This window comes from Arachis hypogaea, chromosome 14 (genome assembly GCF_003086295.3).
Source record: "Arachis hypogaea cultivar Tifrunner chromosome 14, arahy.Tifrunner.gnm2.J5K5, whole genome shotgun sequence".
In the NCBI taxonomy this organism is placed as follows: Eukaryota; Viridiplantae; Streptophyta; class Magnoliopsida; order Fabales; family Fabaceae; genus Arachis; species Arachis hypogaea.
Window position 1 is genome coordinate 57,292,707 of NC_092049.1, and position 16,549 is coordinate 57,309,255.

The following is a 16,549-nucleotide window of genomic DNA, read 5'->3' on the forward strand; positions in this document are numbered from 1 at the left end:
TCTAATTGCAGGAATTGAGATGCTCCTTCCACAGAAGTCAAAAGAAGGTGCAATGAAGTCCCCAAGCATCTTCCTTGCATTGTTGGCATTGTTGTTATTTTCGGCTGCCATGTCTTCTTCTCTTTTGAAAATTTTTGTTAGGTCCTCTCCAGAGAGTTGTGCTTTATCTTCTCTTAACTTTCTCTTTAAGGTCCTTTCAGGTTCAGGATCAGCTTCAACAAGAATGCCTTTGTCCTTGTTCCTGCTCATATGAAAGAGAAGAGAACAAGAAAGTATGGAATCCTCTATGTCACAGTATAGAGATTCCTTGCGGTGTCAGAGGAAAAGAAGAATAGAAGGATGAGGTAGAGAGGAGAATTCGAACTTATAGAGAGAGAGTGAGTCTGAATTGCTAAAAGAGGGGGAGTGTTAATCCTTAAATAGAAAAAGGTGAGGAGGGAGAAGAATTTTCGAAAACAAATTTTTAAATAAAACTAAAATTTTAAAATAATTAAAAAGAATTTTGAAAAAGTGGTTGATGGCTTTTCGAAAATCAAAAGTGAGAAAGTGGTTAGGTGAGTTTGAAAAAGATATGATTGAAATAGAAAACTTTTAAAATCAAACAAAAAGTCAAGTAGTTAATTTGAAAAGATTTTGAAATCAGTAATTAAGAAGATATGATTGAAAAATATTTTGAAAAAGATGTGGTTGAGAAGATATGATTAAGAAGATATGATTGAAAAACAAATTAAGAAGATTTGATTTTGAAAATTGAAGTTGATTACTTGACTAACAAGAAACCAAAAGATATGATTTTAAAATTTTAAGTTTGAACCTTTCTTAATAGGCAAGTAACAACTTGAGATTTTTGTATCAATCATATTAAATGTTAGCATTAATTTTGAAAAATGTGAAATAAAAATAAGAAAAAGATTTTGAAAATCAATTTGGAATTTTCGAAAATATTAAAAAGAAAATTAAAAAAGGTTTGATTTTTGAAAAAGATATGATTTGAAAATGATTTGAATTAAAAACTAACTTGCCTCCTTTGTGTTGTCCTGGCGTTAAACGCCCAGAATGGTATCCATTATGGCGTTTAACGCCTAAAATACTACCCTTTTGGTCGTTTAAAGCCCAGCCAGGTACCCTGGCTGGCGTTTAAACGCCAGTTTTCCTTCCTCACTGGGCGTTTTGAACGCCCAGCTTTTTCTCTGTAATTCTTCTGCTGTATGTTCTTCAATTCTCTGTATTATTAACTTAAAATGACATAATTTTGAATTTTTTTTAAATTTTTAATGATGAAAAACAACAAAATGAAATTAATCATGGAAAACTAAGATCAGATAAGCAATGCATGCAAGACACCAAACATAGAAATTTTTATATTAGAGACACTAACGAATTGAGAATGCACATGAGAAACAACAAAAGACACAAAACAAGAGAATTTAAAGATTAGACCCAAGAAAATCATCAAGAACAACTTGAAGATCGATGAAGAACATAATGTATATATTCAAAAAATGCAAGAAAATTAAAAATATGCAAGACACTAGACTTAAAAATAGACACTAGACTAAAATAAAAAACACAAAATTTTTGGTTTTTATGATTTTATAAATTTTTTTTGTATTTTTTTCGAAAATTATTTGGAAAAAGAAAATAAGGAATTCAAAATTCTTAATGAGAATTCCAGGAATCATGCAATGTTAGTCTAAGACCCCGGTCCAGGAATTAGACATGGCTTACTAGCCAGCCAAGCATTCAGTGAAAGCTTCGGTCCAAAACACTAGACATGGCCAATGGGCAGCCAAGCTTTAGCAGATCATTACATTCAATAGCAAGATTGATAGAAATCAACAAGCTCTTGTGATGATAAGTTGAAATCTCGGTCCAAAAGATTAGACATGGCTTCACAGCCAGCTAGACTTCAACAGATCATCATGAAACTCTAGAATTCATTCTAAAAATTCTGAAAAAAAATTTTCGAAAATAAAATAAAAAAATAAAAGCTTAAAATAAAATAAATTACCTAATCCGAGCAACAAGATGAACCGTCAGTTGTCCAAACTCGAACAATCCCCGGTAACGGCGCCAAAATCTTGGTACACGAAATCGTGATCGCACACTTTTCACACAACTCCGTGCAGCTGACCAGCAAGTGCACTGGGTCGTCCAAGTAATACCTTACGTGAGTAAGGGTCGATGCCGCGGAGATTGTCGGCTTGAAGCAAGCTATGGTCATCTTGTGAATCTCAGTCAGGCGGATTCAAATGGTTATAGGATTTTGATAATTAAAAAATAATTAAAACAGAAAATAAGATAGAAATGCTTATGTATTCATTGGTGGGATTTCAGATAAGCGTATGAAGATGCTTTTTTCCTTCTGAACCTCTGCTTTTCTATTGCCTTCATCCAATCATTCATACTCCTTTCCATGGCAAGCTGTATGTTGGGGGATCACCGTTGTTAATGGCTACCGTCCGTCCTCTCGGTGAAAATGGTCTAAATGCGTTGTCACCACACGGCTAATCATCTGTCGGTTCTCATTCATGTTGGAATAGGATCCATTGATCCTTTTGTGTCTGTCACTACGCCCAAAACTCGCGAATTTGAAGCTCGTCACAGTCATCCCATCCCAGATCCTACTCAGAATACCACAGACAAGGTTTAGACTTTTCGGATCTCAAGAATGCTGCCAATTGATTCAAGCTTATTCCACGAAGACTCTGATCTCGAGGCTAAGAGTTATGCATTCAAGCTCGTTTTCATGTAGAACAGAAGTGGTTGTCAGACACGCGTTCATAGGTGAGAATGGTGATGAGTGTCACATAATCATCACATTCATCATGTTCTTGTGTGCAAATGAATATCTTAGAACAAGAATAAGCTTGAATTGGATAGAAAAATAGTAGTAATTGCATTAATTCATGAAGAACAGCAGAGCTCCACACCTTGATCTATAGGGTGTAGAAACTCCACCGTTGAAAATACATAAGTGAAAATAGGGTAGACATGGCTGAGTGGCCAGCCTCCCATGGAGGTCTCAGAACGTAAAAGTTACATAATGTGTTCCAGAGATCCTGAGATGAAAATACAATAGTAAAAGGTCCTATTTATAATGAACTAGTAACCTAGGATTTACAAAAATGAGTAAACGATGCAGAAATCCACTTTCGGGGCCCACTTGGTGTGTGCTTGGGCTGTTCCTGGAGTTAAACGCCAGGTTTTGTGCCAGTTTGGGCGTTTAACTCCAATTCTGGTGCCAGTTTCGGCGTTTTACGCCAGAAATTTTAGGCTGACTTTGAACGCCGGTTTGGGCCATCAAATATCGGGCAAAGTATGGACTATTATATATTTCTGGAAAGCCCAGGATGTCTACTTTCGAATGCAATTGAGATTGCACCAATTGGGCTTTTGTAGCTCCAGAAAATCCACTTTGAGTGTAGGGAGGTCAGAATCCAACAGCATCTGCAGTCCTTTTTCAGCCTCTGAATAAAATTTTTGCTCAGGTCCCTCAATTTCAGCCAGAAAATACTTGAAATCATAGAAAAATACATAAACTCATAGTAAAGTCCAAAAATATTATTTTTATTTAAAAACTAATAAAAATATATTAAAAAGTAGCTAAATCATACTAAAAACTACCTAAAATTGGTGCCAAAAAGCGTATAAATTATCCGCTCATCAACTGCGTTATCGAGCTTGCCTCAAAAAAGATTCTAGCTTAAAGATGACATAATAATAATAAGGATTGAGACACTTGATGATATATCAGAGGTTCTCCCCTTACTAATCTTCCGGAGAAATCTGTACTTTCAGAAAAGATCTCGCGTACTCGAAAATCGGGGTTGTTACACCTGGCATGAGAATAGTCTTCACAAGAAGTCCAGTCATACCACACGCTGTGAGCTGGATCCTATCTTTGGAGCATGTTAAATTAATTCATGAGAAAACAAGAAGGAAGTTTACAATGAGGGGTAAAGATATGAGCCCCTATGAACCTCCGTAAAGGAGCAGTCTGTCAAGCTAATGACGGTAAAGATTTACTTTCTTTTGTTCTATTTCAGTTATTTTATTTTGATTTCATATAATTTTTTTCATAATGATTTTTATAGTTTTCCTCATTTTTCTAACATTTGTGATCATTTATAGCACTCAGAATAAGAAAAGGGACGCGTAGAAGGAAAAACAGCACACCCTGGAGGAGACCCCCTGGTGGCGCCAAAGGCCAGCCCGACGTTTAGTGCCCTGGAGGGAGTAAAGAGTTGGATGTTTAACGTCCATAAGGGAGCATTTCAAGGCCAATTTTTGATCCCCCTAGGGTGTTCAACGCCAAGAGCAAAAAAAAAGGGAGGGGGGGAGATCCCCTTAGTGGCTTTCAAAGCCAGCCCGACGTTCAACACCCAAGGGGGAGGCAGCATGCAGATTTTGAATTTCAAAGCTTCCTTGGCCATTGGATAAACTCCAACCACCAACCACTCTACCACTCAATCTTATCCATTCTCTCTCCTCTTTCACCCACTTTTCCATCCACGTTTATCCATCCCATCACCCATTACTTTCCTTGATTCTCTCAACCCAACTTTCACTCCACCAATCCCCTCTCATCAATCCCATCCATCTCTCTTCCCAACAACCCACATTTAAATTCAATTTTCCCACCCTTCCCCCACCATAACCGAAACCCCACCCCACCCCCACCTATAAATACCCCTCACAACATCCACTTTCACCACAACTCTACTACTCTTTCCCTCTTACTTACTCTTCACCATACACATTCCCTTTTTTCATTTTTTCCCTTCCTTCACCCCAAAGGTTGTAGCTTATACCCCATTCCTTCTATCTCCTTCTTCTATTTTCTTTCCCTTTTCTTATTTTATATTTCTATTTTGCTCGGACAAGCAAAGATTTTAAGCTTAGTGTTGGGTGCTCCACCTTTTGCTTCTTCTATCTTACCTCTATGACACCCAAAATCGGAGAGTCTTCAAGGAAAAGAAAGGAGAAAGCCCCCACTTCCGACCTATGGGATTTCACAAGATTCTCCTCCAAGACCCCCCAAGACCATTTTTATGACGTGGTGTGGAAGAAGGTGACTCCTGAGGTCCCATTCAAGCTGAAGGATGTTGAGTACCCGGAGATCCTATATCAGATTCTGAGACGAGGTTGGGATGTTTTGGCCAACCCCATAACCGAGGTTAGAGTCTTGATGGTGCAGGAGTTCTACGCCAACGCTTGGGTGATGAGCAAGCATGATAGACGTGTGAACCCGAAGCTAAAGGATTGGCGCACCATGGTCAGAGGACACCTTATAGATTTTAGTCCTGAGAGTGTGAGGGTGGCGCTACAGTTTCCAGAGCCACGAGAAGACCCTCACTCATATACTCGCAGGGTCAACACTGACCAAAGGTTGGATCAAGTCCTTGCTGACATCTGTATACCTAGAGCTCAGTGGAGGAGGGATGCTCAAGGTCGTCCTAACCAACTGGGTAGGCTTGACCTTAGGCCAGTAGCTATAGGATGATTGGAGTTAATCCAACGTTCTATCATCCCTACAAGTAACCGCTCTGAGGTTACAGTCGAGCGAATAGTGATGATTCACTGTATTATGCTCGGCAATGAGGTGGAGGTGCATGAGGTAATCCCCCAGTAGTTTTACAGAGTAGTTGCCAAGACCTCCACCTCTGCGAGGCTGGCATTCCCTCATCTCATCTACCAGTTATGTGCTGCAGCTGGTGCTCACGTAGAAAGAGATACCCTGATCGACAAGGAAAGGAAAATCATAAAGAAGGGTATGGAGCATGCTAGGGAGCCCGTGCAAGGACCGCAGCAGGAGCCAGTTCCACTGGCTCCATAGGATATTCCAGAGATGCCTTAGGGGATGTACTTCCTTTCCCATGACTACTGGGATCAGTTGACCACATCCTTAGGGGAGCTAACATCATCAGTTGATCAGTTGAGGCTAGAGCATTAGGACTAGTTTGGTCTCCTCCATTAGACGATGGAAGATTAAAGGAGAATAATGGAGGAGCAGAGGAGGCACGGGCGTGACATTGAGGAGATTAAACGCTTTGGAGGATTCTTTGGAGGGAGCAGCAGCCACCATCATTGAGGTGGTCTAGTTTTACTCTCCCTATCTTTATTTTATCTCTGTTTTTCTAGTATTTCATTGTATTACCTGCTTTCTATTCTAGTTGCATGATCACTCTTAGGATTTCTTTGCTTTCTAGTTTAGTAGTTAATTTCTAAAAATTTTTTAAGATGTCTTATGTATTCCGCATCAAGCTTAAAAAAATCTATTGAAAAAGAGGTAGTAAAATGCATAAGATATTGGGTTATATTATGAGTTATTCTAGTTGCCTTGACGTGGTAGCCTCATCTCTATTTCTGAATGTATGAATTAATTGTGCATATTTGATGTTGGAGTTGAGTATATTGGTTCTTGAGGAACATGAACTTAGAAAAGTATTATTGATTCTCGAAAATAAGAAAAGATTGATTCTTGAAGAAAAAAAAAACAACAAAAAAAATTGAGAAGAAAAGAAAAATCAAAAGAAAAAGGTCAAGGCTTTGAGCATTAATGGTTAGGAGGGTTAAAAGTGATCTAAAAGCTCAAAAGAGTGGTTTTCCCTAACCATATGCTTGTGGTGTGAAAGTGTCAAGTAAAGCTTGAGACTGAATACTTAAAGTCGTGACAAATGCTGTTACAGAGTATGCCTAAGTCTCTGAGCACCACTGTCTGGGAGAAAAAGCAAAGACGAATTCGAACTCAAAGAGTTTCCCCAGTTAAGTTCTTGTGGTGTTTATGTATCAAGTTAAGCTTGAAAAGAAAATACTTAGAGTCACGGCTAGGCTCAAAGGTACAAAGCACCAAAGAAAGGAAAATCTGTGTTCAAGAATCAACTAGAGCCTAAAGAAGAGAATCTATAATATCATCCAAGTTCTAGTTCTTAAGGATGCCAATATTTCTGAGCTTCAATGGATAGTGAAATGCCAAACCTATTCGGAATTGGAGTGTCATAAGCCCCATTCAATAACTAGATCTGAGCTTCATTGGAAACTCTAATCTTGTGTGTTTTCTCTTCCTTGGTCCTATATTATTTCTGGTTGCTTGAGGACAAGCAACAGTTTAAGTTTGGTATTGTGATGCGTGAGCATCTTATACCCTTTTTCTAGTTAATTTTATAGTGTTTCTAATTAGATTTTAATTAATTTTCACTTGATTTTAGTTCAAAAAATCTTCTTTGGATGATACTTTGAGTTTTTCTTATGTTTTTATGATTTTAGGTGAAATTCGGAGCAGTTTGGTGAAGCCTGGAGAAAGAAAGGAAAATGCTGGCAGCACATGAACTAATTAGGATATGTGACATATAATCATGTTAGCTTTGAGTAATTAGGGTTTTTATGGAGTCAAACTGGTTTTCTGAACTTCACCTTTTAATCTGAATTGAGTGACCACGAGAGTGGCATTTGATGAGGATTTGGGGAGATTAAATCACTAACAGATTAGGGTTTAATCACTCATTGTTAAAATAGTTGGTAAGACATTTTTATCCGGAAAAGTAAACATCTCTGAAACCTTAACTGTTTTCTCATTATTGTTTTACATCAAATCCTTTTATTCCTTTCTTTATTATTTTTATTTATGCGTTTTCAACAACAACCCCTTTTACTGTTTTCCTGACTAAGTTCAACAGGATAACCATTGCTTGCTCAGTCCGACAATGTAACAACCTCGATTTTCGAGTACTCGATATCTTTTCTGAAGGTACGGATTTCTCTAGAAGATCAGTAAAAGTAACACCTCTGATTTATCATCAAGCATATAAATCCACATTATCATTATGTCATCTTTAAGCTAGAACCTCTTTTGGGCAAGCTCAATAACGCAATCACGAAGAACCTAGTTTTTGAATCGTATCGGTTAGGAGTTTTGATTCTGATTTTCGTAAATAGTCACAGTTTGATGAACCAGACTCGATTCATGAGAGAAGAGAGATAATAGTATAATATTAACATTATATTAGTATTAGAAGCTGCTTGAATGATATTTAAGGTTACCTGGTCTGTTTTAGTTGAAAATAGGAAATCAGTTTAATGGTATAGCTTAGCACCAGCACTCTCTGATGACTTTAGCAATGTTAAGGCCTCATCATACATGTTCTATTCGCATAATAAATATGTTACTAGTGTCATTTATACTAGTAGCTCAGAAAAGAATTTTAAGAGATGTGTCTATGAGTGTTCCGACACATCTAGTTTTAGTAGTTATACACCTGAGATATTTTAATATTATTTAAATCCACCTCCAAACCACCAATCACATCCCACCTCTACCACCCCAAGACCTCCAAGGCTATATTTCACTTTGTGGCCGAAAATAGGAAGAGAGAAAAAGAGAGAAAAGTTCTTAGTTCCAAATCTTCAAAGCTTGATTTCTTCTAAGCTAAAACTCAAATCAAAATTCCAATCCAACCAAAATGATCCTCTCTTATTTTTTCTACATAACCATATGACTTATCAAGGTTGGAATCAAGGTGAGTTGGCTACACCATCTCCCTTTTGCTTCGGTTTCAAGGAAGCATGCTCAAAACATGTGTTTTTTTAACGTTCTTCCTTAAGAATCATGCTTAGCTTGACTTATGGGCCAAGAAATGTTAATTTCCAACAAGTTTAAGGTGAGAAATCCTTTCCTAACATGATGAATAAGATTCGGTCAGTTGAGGATTTATGGATTTAAAGTTGTTCTTGATGTCATTTAGGGAAAAAGAGCTTAAAGACCACCTAGAAACCTAACCGAGTTTAGAGCAACAAATCAAGGTAGGGTTTGGTGAAATTAATCTTGATTAATTGTGTTTGAGTTGGGTGATTATTGTATGTTTTGGTTAGGCTTGAAATTGATTGCTTATATGAGCTATTCTTGGTGAAAATTTGTTGAAATTTTGATGAAATTTGATGATATTAAAGCTATGAAACATGTTCTTGAGTGCAGCTGGAAAACCAACCCTAGGACTTAAATTGGGGTTGATTTAATGTTGAAGTAAAGTGGAAAAAATGGAGTTTTATTGGCTGCTAATTTATTATAAATTTTGGTAAAAATCAGTTACTGAAAAGATTGAAAAACCGGTGAAAACAAAGAAAGAATTTGAAAAATTTACAAAGAACTCGAAGAACACTTTGAGTGTGGTGATGAACATTGAAGAACACCTTTTTTATCCATAAAAGGACAAGGAAGTAAATATTTTAGTATTTGGGGGTTGTTTTGTAATTTCTAAAAGTTAGGATAGTTAAAGTAGAAATATTAAGAGTTACGGGTGGTAAAAAGTGAATTTTAAAGATTAAAAGTTAAAAAGGGATAATTTTCAAAAATTTAATGATAAAATAATAAATAATAATAAAATATTAAATAATATTTAATTAAAAATAATATTTTAATAAAAATAAAAAAATAATGTGGAAAAGGCAATTTTCCATAAAAGCTTTAGAAAGACAACTTTAAGCGCAGAATCTCATAATTACCTTCATAAAACACCTAGGGAGTGGTAATAATATATTAGTGCACCAAAGACAAAGGAAAGATAAAAAGTTAAAAGAGATAAAAGTCGAAGAAAAAGTCTGTAAAGTTTCAATGACAGAAACAAACAGAGGTTAGTGAACGAACTAGGAGCAACATAGTTAGCTCTTGAGTTGCGCCTAGGGTTAGGTATAATATGAAAAGTTAAACTGTTTTAGTATAGACTTAATGAGCCTATACTTGGGACAGGCTAACTATTCATACCGAAATTTACATAAGCTTTAAATACATACGTTAAATAGAGAAATCAAAGCAGAATAAAGAGACACAGAGAAAAGAGTAATATGATAAAGAATAGAGGGCCTGTTGAATGGTCATTTGTTGCATTAAGGTGACTCCAGAGATATTTGTGTGTTTATCTGCTGTATTGAGGCCGTCAGATAGACGGTGGTGCGACCACTGAAAATGCTTTCCTGCGGTATAGATCCATATTTTATTTCTATAAGGTAGAAGGGTTATTTCCTGCTATAGAAGTACAGTGACCACCTGTTCCATTTCTGTAGTGGCAGAGGGGTTATTTTCTGTATACAGAAGGTGTGTCGACATACATCCCTGCAGTGGCAGATGTGTTATTTTCTACGTGTAGTGGACCCTGTGGTGGCAGAGGGGTTATTTCTTGTACACAGGGGTATAGCCAACAGAAAGCCATATCTGGCTAGTAATGCTGGGTTATGTCGGGAGCGGGTAGATACTGATAGATGAGCTTATTACCTGCACTAGGACTAGGCATGCATCATTCTTGTCTGCACATCATTCTCTGTTGCATTCCCTTTATGTGTGTGATCTATTCCGTTATGTCAGTCTGCTTGTATGCTATATATGCGTTTTATTTTCTTGTATTCTTCTGTTCATGTTCTGTTTTCTGGTTTCTCTATTTTTTCTACTTATCTTCATTTCTGTTTACTGCTTCACTGTATTCTGTTATTTGACAGCTAAACAACACCGAAATAATGAACGTAACTAATAATCCCGGCGCTACTAAGAACTCCCCAGTTCTTACCCCCTTCTCTCCCTTCTTCCACTCCAAATGGAGATGGGTGTGATATTCTATGAGTTCGAGGACCTTTACATCTACGAGGATCCAGTACATCACAGTTAATTCATAATGGGATTGGAGCCTCGTATTAGACGACATGCGTTACAGAATCGAGATTTTCAACATCCTCTGTCCAGCTCGCTTTTTGACCTCGATGCTCCTTATGACTTTCCCTTATCCTGGTTACACCCTAACGCACCTGGACGTCCTATCCCTGATGGTCCCGGACACCCTATACCAGCTCAACCCTTGAATGGGGCAGCATCTGAGCCTATCATTCATGACGAGCTCGAGGTAGCCGGAGGGTACATACCTGTGATTGCACTAGAGTGGGACTTTTCCCCTGAGCCGATTCCTGACTTTCCACAGCCTGATGAGCCGGCACTACCGGAAGACGGGGTAGCTCCTATATACGCGAATAGACATGTGCTCACGAATGGTTTGGGACATAGTGACAGTAGTGCTTCTGGTGGGTCTGAGGATATGGCTGTAGCTGCGGACAAGGAGGAGGAGGACGATCCTAAGATAGAGATAGAGTAGGATGAGGAGATGGGCGAGCCTCATGACGATCTTTTGAATGGCCATGTGTAGATATAGTCTAACAGCAGTAGGGGCACTCTTTTGATGACACTCTAGTCTAATATTGTCTGTTAATTAGTCTCTCACTTGTGTTAGTACACCCGAGAGCTAGGAGCTATAGAGTGGTTAAGCTAGCCTGGGTGCCAGCTTAGCGGCTTTTTGTATGGGCCAGGCCCTGGGAGTGTCTTGTATATATTAGCTATGTAGGTTCGATGAGGATGTAAACTGACTTGATATTTTGTGAACACTACATGTTTTGTTATAGTGTACATGATGTATATTATCAGCTGTGTTATATATTTCTTTATGCTTCTGATGAGCGGATAATTTATACTCTTTTTGGCACTGTTTTTAGTATGTTTTTAGTAGAATCTGGTTACTTTTAGGGATGTTTTCATTAGTTTTTATGTTAAATTCACATTTCTGGACTTTACTATGAGTTTGTGTGTTTTTCTGTGATTTCAGGTATTTTCTGGCTGAAATTGAGGGACTTGAGCAAAAATCAGATTCAGAGGTTGAAGAAGGACTGCTGATGCTGTTGGATTCTGACCTCCCTGCACTCAAAGTAGATTTTCTGGAGCTACAGAACTCAAAATGGCGCGCTTCTAATTGCGTTGGAAAGTAGACATCCAGGGCTTTTCATCAATATATAATAGTCCATACTTTGCCAAATTTTAGATGACGCAAACTGGCGTTCAACGCCAGCTCTCTGCCCAATTCTGGCGTCCAGCGCCAGAAACAAGTTGCAAAGTGGAGTTCAACGCCCAAAATGGCACAAAAGCTGGCGTTCAACTCCAAGAATGACCTCTCCACGTGTAGACTTCAAGCTCAGCCCAAGCACACACCAAGTGGGCCCCGGAAGTGGATTTATGCATCAATTACTTACTTCTGTAAACCCTAGTAACTAGTTTAGTATAAATAGGACTTTTTACTATTGTATTAGACATCTTCGGATCATCTTTTGATCTATTGATCACGTTTGGGGGCTGGCCATTCGGCCATGCCTGGACCTTTCACTTATGTATTTTCAATGGTAGAGTTTCTACACTCCATAGATTAAGGTGTGGAGCTCTGCTGTTCCTCAAAGATTAATGCAAAGTACTACTGTTTTTCTATTCAATTCAACTTATTCCGCTTCTAAGATATTCATTTGCACTTCAACATGAATGTGATGAATGTGACAATCATCATCATTCCCCATGAATGTGTGCCTGACAACCACTTCCGTTCTACCTTCGATTGAATGATTATCTCTTGGATCTCTTAATCAGAATCTTCGTGGTGTAAGCTAGATTGATGGCGGCATTCATGAGAATCCGGAAAGTCTAAACCTTGTTTGTGGTATTCTGAGTAGGATTCTGGGATTGAATGACTGTGATGAGCTTCAAACTCGCGATTGATGGGCGTAGTGACAGATGCAAAAGGAGGGTGAATCTTATTCCAGCATGATCGAGAACCTCAGATGATTAGCCGTGCTGTGACAGAGCATTTGGACCATTTTCACAAGAGGATGGGATGTAACCATTGACAACGGTGATGCCCTTGCATAAAGCCAGCCATGGAAAGGAGTAAGACTGATTGGATGAAGACAGCGGGAAAGCAGAGGTTCAGAGGAACGAATGCACCTCTATACGCTTATCTGAAATTCTAACCAATGAATTACATAAGTATTTCTATCCTTCTTTTATTATTTATTTTCGAAAACTCCATAACTATTTTATATCTGCCTGACTGAGATTTACAAGGTGACCATAGCTTGCTTCATACCAATAATCTCCGTGGGATCGACCCTTACTCACGTAAGATTTATTACTTGGACGACCCAGTGCACTTGCTGGTTAGTTGTATCGAAGTTGTGCTAAATTATGAATTGAGATTAGAGGACCAAGTTTTTGGAGCCATTACCAGAGATCATAATTTCGTGCACCAAGTTTTTGGCGCCGTTGCCGGGGATTGTTCGAGTTTGGAAAACTGACGGTTCATCTTGTTGCTCAGATTAGGTAATTTTCTTTTTGTTCTATTTTCAAAAATTTTTCAAAAATCTTTCAAAAAAATTTTTCTTTTGTTTTCGAAAATTATTTTAAAATTTTCAAGAATGAATTCTAGAGTTTCATATATATAACATGTTTTAGCTTGGCTGGCTATTAAGCCATGTCTAATTCCCAGGATTTTGATTGAGGACTATGAATTCATTACTTCCTTTTTCCCAAATGTTTTCGAAAAAAATATACAAAAATCCAAAAAAAATAATAAAATCATAAAAATAAAAAATATTTTTGTGTTTCTTGTTTGAGTCTTGAGTCAATTTTAAGTTTGGTGTCAATTGCATATTCATCTTGTATTTTTCGAAAAATTCATGCATTCATAGTGTTCTTCATGATCTTCAAGTTGTTCTTGGTAAGTCTTCTTGTTTGATCTTGATGTTTTCATGTTTTGTGTCTTTTCTTGTTTTTCATATGCATTCTTGCATTCATAGTGTCTATACATGAAAAATTTTTAAGTTTGGTGTCTTGCATGTTTTCTTTGCATTAAAAATTTTTCAAAAATAAGTTCTTGATGTTCATCTTGACATTCAAAGTGTTCTTGGTGTTCATCTTGACATTTATAGCATTCTTGCATGCATTCATTGTTTTGATCCAATATTTTCATGCATTGAGTCTTTTTCATGTTTTTCTCTCTCATCATTAAAAATTCAAAAATCAAAAAAATATCTTTCCCTCTTTTCTCTCATAAATTTTGAAAATTTGAGTTGACTTTTTCAAAACTTTTTAAAATCTAGTTGTTTTTATGAGTCAAATCAAATTTTCAATTTAAAAATCTTATCTTTTTCAAAATCTTTTTCAAAAATCAAATCTTTTTCACTTTTCTTATTTATTTTCGAAAATTTTTAAAAATATTTTTCTAAAATCTTTTTCTTATCTTTATCACATAATTTTCGAAAATAACATCATCAATTAATGTTTTGATTCAAAAATTTCAAGTTTGTTACTTACTTGTTAAGAAAGATTCAAACTTTGAGTTCTAGAATCATATCTTGTGATTTCTTGTGAATCAAGTCATTAATTGTGATTTTAAAAATCAAATCTTTTTCAAAACTAATTTCAATCATATCTTTTCTAACTTCTCATCTTCTTATCTTTTCAAAATTGATTTTCAAATTTGTTTCAACTAACTAACTAACTTTTTGTTTGTTTTTTATCTTTTTCAAAACTACCTAACTAACTCTCTCTCTCTCTCTAATTTTTGAAAATACCTTCCTCTTTTTTAAATTTTCTTTTTAATTAACTAATTATTTTAATTTTTGATTTTAAATTTCAAAAATTACTAACCTTTTTCAAAAACTATTTTCGAAAATCACTAACTCTTTTTCAAAAATAATTTTCGAAAATTCTCCCTCTATCTCTCTGAGTTCAGATTTTTCCTTCTTCTTTTCTTCTCTTCTTCTTTTCTTCTACTCACATAGGGACCTCTATACCTGGGTAAAAAGGATCTCTATTATTATTATCTTTCTGTTCCCTCTTTTTCATATGAGCAGGAGCAAGGACAAGAATATTGTTGTTGAAGCACATCCAGAACCTAAAAGGACTCTGAAGAGGAAACTAAGAGAAACTAAATTACAACAATCCAGCAAGCACCTTTCAGAAATTTTCAAACAGGAAGAGGAGATGGCAGCTGAAAATAATAATAATGCAAGGAGGATGCTTGGTGACTTCACTGCACCTAATTCCAATTTACATGGAAGAAGCATCTCCATCCCTACCATTGGAGCAAACAATTTTGAGCTTAAACCTCAATTATTTTCTCTGATGCAACAAAACTGCAAGTTTCATGGACTTCCATCTGAAGATCATTTTCAGTTCTTAACTGAATTCTTGCAGATCTGTGATACTGTTAAGTCTAATGGAGTAGATCCTGAAGTCTACAGGCTCATGCTTTTCCCTTTTGCTGTAAGAGACAAAGCTAGAGTATGGTTGGACTCTCAACCTAAGGATAGCCTGAACTCTTGGGATAAGCTGGTCAAGGCTTTCTTAGCCAAGTTCTTTCCTCCTCAAAAGCTGAGTAAGCTTAGAGTGGATGTTCAGACCTTCAGACAGAAAGAAGGTGAATCCCTCTATGAAGCTTGGGAGAGATACAAGAAACTGACCAAAAAGTGTCCTTCTGACATGCTTTCAGAATGAACCATCCTGGATATATTCTATGATGGTCTGTCTGAATTAGCTAAGATGTCATTGGATACTTCTGTAGGTGGATCCATTCACCTAAAGAAAACGCCTGCAGAAGCTCAAAAACTCATTGACATGGTTGCTAATAACCAGTTCATGTACACTTCTGAGAGGAATCCTGTGAGTAATGGGACGCTTATGAAGAAGAGAGTTCTTGAAATTGATACTCTGAATGCCATATTGGCTCAGAATAAAATATTGACTCAACAAGTCAATATGATTTCTCTGAGTTTGAATGGAATGCAAGCTGCATCCAACAGTACTCAAGAGGCATCTTTTGAAGAAGAAGCTTATGATCCTGAGAACCCTGCAATAGCAGAGGTAAATTACTTGGGTGAACCTTATGGAAACACCTATAATCCCTCATGGAGAAATCACCCAAATCTCTCATGGAAGGATCAACAAAAGCTTCAACAAGGCTTTAATAATGGTGGAAGAAACAGGTTTAGCAATAGCAAGCCTTTTCCATCATCCACTCAGCAACAGACAGAGAACTCTGAACAAAATACCTCTAATTTAGCAAACTTAGTCTCTAATCTATCTAAGGCCACTGTGAGTTTCATGAATGAAACAAGGTCTTCCATTAGAAATTTGGAAGCACAAGTGGGCCAGCTGAGTAAAAGGGTCACTGAAATCCCTCCTAGTACTCTCCCAAGTAATACAGAAGAAAATCCAAAAGGAGAGTGCAAGGCCATTGAATTGATCACCATGGCTGAACCTGTAAGGGAAGGAGAGGACATGAATCCCAAGGAGGAAGACCTCCTGGGACGTCCAGTGATCAATAAGGAGTTTCCCTCTGAGGAACCAAAGGAATCTGAGATTCATCTAGAGACTATAGAGATTCCATTAAACCTCCTTATGCCCTTCATGAGCTCTGATGAGTATTCCTCTTCTGAAGAGAATGAGGATGTTACTGAAGGGCAAGTCACCAAGTACCTTGGTGCAATCATGAAGCTGAATGCCAAATTATTTGGGATTGAGACTTGGGAAGATGAACCTCCCTTGTTCACCAATGAACTAAGTGATCTGGATCAACTGACATTTCCTCAGAAGAAACAGGATCCTGGAAAGTTCGTAATACCTTGTACCATAGGCAACATGATCTTTGAAAAGGCTCTGTGTGACCTTGGTTCAGGGATAAACCTCATGCCCCTC

General features: G+C 37.2%; 1 non-coding gene across 1 annotated transcript; it reads right to left on the minus strand.

Annotated features, from left to right (window-relative positions):
- Window positions 1–15,232: 15,232 nt before the first annotated feature.
- On the minus strand, window positions 15,233–15,340 carry LOC112745136 (small nucleolar RNA R71). Its single transcript, XR_003173081.1, has one exon. It is a non-coding gene; the product is annotated as a small nucleolar RNA R71 (small nucleolar RNA).
- Between the last annotated feature and the right edge of the window lie 1,209 nt (window positions 15,341–16,549).